This window comes from Zea mays, chromosome 2 (assembly GCF_902167145.1).
Source record: "Zea mays cultivar B73 chromosome 2, Zm-B73-REFERENCE-NAM-5.0, whole genome shotgun sequence".
Classification (NCBI taxonomy): domain Eukaryota; kingdom Viridiplantae; phylum Streptophyta; class Magnoliopsida; order Poales; family Poaceae; genus Zea; species Zea mays.
Window position 1 is genome coordinate 50,891,222 of NC_050097.1, and position 6,245 is coordinate 50,897,466.

General features: G+C 42.4%; 1 pseudogene; it reads right to left on the minus strand.

Annotated features, from left to right (window-relative positions):
* Positions 1 to 3,480: 3,480 nt before the first annotated feature.
* Positions 3,481 to 3,889, minus strand: LOC103648632 (uncharacterized; annotated as a pseudogene).
* Between the last annotated feature and the right edge of the window lie 2,356 nt (positions 3,890 to 6,245).

Here is a 6,245-nt window from a genome sequence, read left to right on the forward strand (position 1 = left end):
CCTTTTTGTCTAGTGTCATAGACACTCGACAAAACCTTTACCCAGCTTTACACTCGGCAAAAAAATTATCGGCAAAGGACACTTTGCCGAGTGTTTTTCCTCTCTCGCGCGCAACCTACTCCACCACTTCATTCCTATCTCACTTATGTCTCTACTAGGTATATACCCGTGCGTTGCTACGGAATCAATATGATAAAACTGCATTAATATGTAAAAACACTAATTGTTATTCTATATTTTGTTAATATAGAATGCATGTATATGTTTTGACTATAGAAATTCAGCGTAGTGGTCATAAGCAATATCTGTATTCTCACTCGAGCTTGCAGCTGGCTTAGTATGACACGTTCTCACGAAACTGTCATCTGCTCTATATGTTCCTATAGTCAAAACATCAAGGATAGGGAAACTGTCATCTGCTCATTATTATGGGTTCTTCTAAACATTGTGTAAAATATGGACAATTATATGATACCATCTTGATAATAGCAAGGCTACCAGACTTCTACAACCAACTGAACTATAACTCCTATCAGTTTCTGCTAACCGAACGAAACAACTATCACACCACATAGGCACCTGCACACTGGTCAGCACGTCCAACATCAAGGTTAGCACGTCCAACATCTGTTCATTGGTTCACAACCCACTTCACTCATCAGAGATTTTGGAATACCCAATACATAGTACACGTTCAGATATCCTAGAGTACACATGAGGGTGCTAACAAAAATAATCTGAAACATATATGGTTCAGCGTAACAGCGACAAGATAGTCACATAGAGCCCTGAGATACCTCACTCGCTAACAGAGAGAGACCCCTGCCTACGAGGAGACCTGCTAACAATGGGGCTTGCACTCCTTGATTTGTTGACAGCTGGGAAACGCGACAAAGATCTCTCCCGAGGTCGAGGAGCCGAGGACCTGTCAAGATGGTATGTGAGCCAATCAATTGGATTGGGACACTATGAGCGCATGGAGTTTTCATCAGCATATAAGAGGATGGCAGGAACTCGTACCTTGAATAGTGCTTTCGCTTAAGTGCTGGCGAGTAGCTTCGGCTTTGGGACCGTGATCTACCCCTAGGAGAATCGTTCAACCCAGGTGACCTTGAGTGCAACCTCCCATCATAAGAACGGCCTCTGCCACTACATAAGTAAAAATTGCACGAGTAAATTAGCTTTTGCCTCTTAAAATGCTATGGCAGAATGATAGTGTACACGGTTATAGAATGGGTATCACAAAGGGAAAACAATTGTTACCTTATTTTTCCCTGGCCCTCATGTCAGAAGGCTTCTTCCTGTTTTCCTCTGCAAAAACAACAGCAATTTCCCTTCCAAGCAGCATCTTCCCATCCATATGGTACTTTGCATCAGAAGCATCCTCAGGATCAAAGTATTGGATGAACCCAAATCCTTTAGGTTCCCTGAAACAGAAAGCAGATTAGTATTTCACTAAAAGCAACAATGCTTTAGAACCATTAAGGAGAAGACCCCTGCAGAGACAATCAAATCAAGATGTTGCAAACTCTTCCTTCCAAGAATGGTGATACAAACAAATCAATTTCAGTCGATACACAAATCAATCTCAAAGGTAAAGCAGGCACTAAGTTGCTTACCTTGCAATCATCAGTGTTTAGAGATACACTTGAAATTCTTCATAACTTGCATATCTCTTTAAACCTCTATTTCTTCCTTTTCTTCAATATGCCCGTGCGTTGCCACGAGAGTTAAAAATTAGTGTAAAACATAGATACAGAACAACAAACATTATTACGATATGTTATCAAGTATAAAGATAACATACAAAACATAGCAGATGACTGTTTGATGTATAAGAAATTGCTACAGTTTTATGACTCTACTGCATATGTGAAAATGACAGAAATGTTACCTGACAGACCCCCACCTCTTTGGATTTTCCACCCTGTCATTACCGAATAAATAAAAAGGTCGATCTCTTGATCAATCGTAGACTTCATGATTTCTAAAAAGATGAGAAAGGGGTACAATGAACACAAATTGAGAAGCAAGTGGACACAGGCGACGTGCTAACTGAAGCTGTGTTATAAAAATTGTGGAGTCCCTATTCTGGAGCATATAAGCTTAGTTGAACTAAATATATAAATATTGTCTCATTTTGACATGCGGCCATCGTAACTTGACAAATGGCTATTTGCAAGGAATTACCTAGACTCGCCAGCGACGTCTTCATTCCTGATTTCAATTGTAAACAGCTTATTTGCAGCCTTTTTGATCGGTAACGACCGAGCTCTAATAGATCGGTATGCATAGGATCTGCAAGGTCAAGCACAACAACTAATATATTGTGAAGACAAGACTCCACAAAATTCCTCGAAAAAGTTTAGAAAGCAAAACAACACTTATGTATATTGTGAAGACAATCGCTATGACCATAACTGAAACTCCCCAATGACCAGGGAAGTCGTTGATACGATGTTTAGGCGCAAATATGTAGAAGACCACCTGGGTACAAGGAAAGGGAATATGGTGAGAAACAAGGATCTCACATCACTACATCAGGTCCAAATATGAACCAGCATTGCAAGAAAAAAATCCTAAAAATAATACCAGCAAACTCAAATGGCGTTGCAATTGTGAAATAGATGTATAAAAAAATAAAGCATCATGTAGCACATGGAGGACTTTGAGTATGAGAACATTTCATCCATTAGATTTCAAACAAACACAAATACCCACTCAACACTTCATGTGTAAAATAAGATGTGGAATATGAAAATATAATGCAAGAAAGATACTGAAAGTATATTGTATAAAGCATAGAATTATAATGGGCTAAAGAAGCATCAGAACGTGTCATAGTGTAAATTAGGATTCTGTTCATAGGGAGGGTATGCTGACAGGCCCTATATAATGGTTTCTTGAAGCTAGCTAAGTAACTTCTCTAATTAATTGTAAACTTGAAGCCGATTTCTCTAACTCTATATATCCAGAAGCCAATGGATACTGACCACTGACAGAGAAGAAGTTGTACCTAAATACCAGAAAGAAATTCAAATTACATATGCCCAATAAAAGAAGTCCCCTCTCACAACTTATTAAACAGAGGGTGAACTCAAGTATATACATCAGGTTATGACTCAACCTGCTAAAATTGCGCTCAAGGGCCAGTAGAAGAAAGATGATTCCATCTAGTAAGCTAAGTTTCATATAATCAACAGATGGTGACTCCCCACAGGTGAATAAAAGATACCCTTCTATGAATAGGTGTCAAATCCCCAATGATGAATAAGAGGCATCTCTCAACTACCATAACTATGACTGAGTGTTCTGTATCTATCTCATATGGGCATGTGGGAACACTGACAAAGCCAAGGAAAGGCATGCATAACAATGAGGCGTGATGCTATTGTCGAATTGAATTAACTGGGAGGTGAAAGGAACTGGTAGTAGATCTCTAGATTAGTTTATGCCAAGAACGGTTAGTAGATCTCATGATTAGATGTTGCACATGAATAGGGTGGCAGGGGAAACCCCAAGCCCAATCATGGTGGAGACGAGAGCATGAACGGACGCTGCCAACCCCACCGCCTGCAGCGAAGTGAAGCAGAGCAAAAGCATGAGCAATCAGATGAGTAGGACCTGATGTGACGAGCAAAAGGAAAGAAATAAAGCACAAGTTAAAGCACCTTGGTGGTGGCGTCCTTGATCCCGATGTCCGGCAGCGGCAGCACGGTGGCGGTGTCGGTCATGCCGGTGGCCAGCGGCACCGTCGAGTTGCTGCCGACAAACGGGTACCTCTCACTTCCGGACAAGGCCACCGCGGACGCGTCGCCCGGCTACAGAGGGAGCCAAATTGCGGCGCGACCTTTTGCCCTGGCGCGTGTGCGTCGGCCTTAGCAGCCATGATTGACCACACGATGGTAAGCACAGTAGTATAAAAAGACTGAGATTGTGCACAGAAGTATAGTTGTAAAAAATTAATAGTGGTAGTATAGTTGTAAAAAAGAATCTCTAATAGTTAGTCTAAACACCATTCTTTGTGTCTGCTAATAGTACCACTATCGAACTCTAGCTCGACCTACTTTTTTCTTTCGCTCGGACAAAGACAGAGCGGTGATTTTTAGTGCAGGTCTTCTTGCAACAGCAGCTAGGTCTTCTTGCAACAGCAGCTAGGGTTCCTGCTTCAGATTCATAGTTTCTGAAATTTTTGGTCCCATGGTTACTGCAAAGAAAAAAGATTTATCAGTGATGAAACATTTTATTTTATCAACATAACACAACTTCGTGAAAAAGGACAATGGTTGGATTCTTACAGTGTTCTTTGAATTCTTGCATGTAGCTATCTGTTTTATGGCTCAGTTTGTTCATTCGATGAATGAAGGAACTCTTCTTATCTGTATCATCGAAAGGATATCAAGTAAGTATTGGCACAATTTTTTTCTCTTTCAAATGAAGCACTGGGGAAGCAGGTTGCGAGATTCTTACTTTTTTATGAACCATGGCAGAACAGGAAGATTTTCCTCATCAGCATATGCAAACGAAGTCAATGGAATTCCAATGACATGCTGATACGATGCTTCTTTAACATGGTACCTGATGTTAGCACACTATTGAAAACGCACAGCAGGATTTGGCAGTAGATTAGCGAAATGCTCGTTGGAGATGAGGACCGGAGACGGAGAGAGAAGAAGAAAGAAAGACAAGGGGAAGGGGCGGTGGACATGGTGACTGACAGAGGCCTGTGCTGTGTGGATCGAGTTTATTATAAACAGGGGAGCCACGGTGATCTAGATCTATCCGCTGCCCTAACATCCCTCCTCGACCAAGAAAAACAAAGCAAAATGCGCTTGGAAATGCTCCGACCCAGCAGACCTTGCTTCCTTCCAGGAACCACCCCGGAGGAAATCGGAATTCGCGCGCGAGGTCCCTCGTCCCCGTGGGAAGGTCTGCCATCGTGAGCATGGGGGGGTGGAGCCTGGCGTTGGTCTCCTGCAGCGCGGTATCGAGCAGCACCACTCGCTCCCGGAGCTCGGTGTTCTCGCGGTCCTTCCCCGCGGCCTCCGCCCGCAGGCGCCCCGTCTCCCGCTCTAGGCCGGACACCCGCCCGGACACCGCCAGCGCGGTGATGCGGCATGTCAGATCTAGCTGCTTGTAGGGGTCCCACGTCAGCGCCACCAGGAGCTCGTCCGGCAGCATGAAGTCCGCCACCTCCGCGCCGTCGCCCAGTGGCATCGCCTCCACCGCCAATTCGCTCGTCTCCGGCTCCGCGGGGGACGGTGCTGCGCGGTTGTGGTGGGAGGGGCATGGCGGGCTGCTTCCATCGCGCGTGGGAGCGTGCGCGGTTGTGGCTAGCGCGAGATTCGCGGGGTCGAGATCCGCGGCGAGGCGGCGGGGGAAGAGTGGAAGGGCAGGCGGGGGTAGGGCGGGGGTTGGCATGAGATCCGCGAGGGGCGAGATCTGGGGCGGCGGAGAAGGGTGTTGCCTGCTGCTTCCATGCGCGTGCGTGAGAGATCGGCAGAACCGTATTGTGTGCACGCCTACATTAGAAACATAAGTAGTAGTAGAGATTATGTTTTTCTTCACCATGTATTATAACAAATTGAGAGTAAATTGATTATTTAAAGAACTAAATAAATTTAAATGAAAAAGTTGTTAACTACAAAGTTGCATACCTCTTTGAGACCTACAAATTCATTTTAGTAGTTTTTTCATCCAAGGTCGTTTACAAAATTTGAATTTTAAATTCTAAAACTTCAAACGTATTTTTATATGATAAGATGATTTCGAATCAAAAAGTTGTCAACTAACTTTTGGAGACCTACAACTTTTATTTTAGTGCTTTTATTTAGTTTTGCATGACTAGTGACCGCATTATTTCAAATCAAAAAGTTGTCAATTACAAATTTTTATAACTTTTTAAGGCCAACCACTATCATTTTGGGGGTTTTTTATCTGTGATCGTTTCAAAAAATCAAATTTTAATTTTTTTGAATTCAGACATAGTTTAACAAGATGATCTCAAATCAAAACGTTGCAAACTACAAAACTCTATAACTTTTTAAGATCTACAAAGTTTATTTTGGTTGTTTGGTTATTTATTCATCCAACATGGTGGTTCTAACATTGTTCACAACTTGATAAGTTTTGTGAACAAATTTACTTTAACTTTGTCATATGAAGAAATGGGCAAAACAAATACTTGATAAGTTATACAACTTTGTAGTTCAAAACTTTTTATTTGAATTAATTTATTGCTGAAA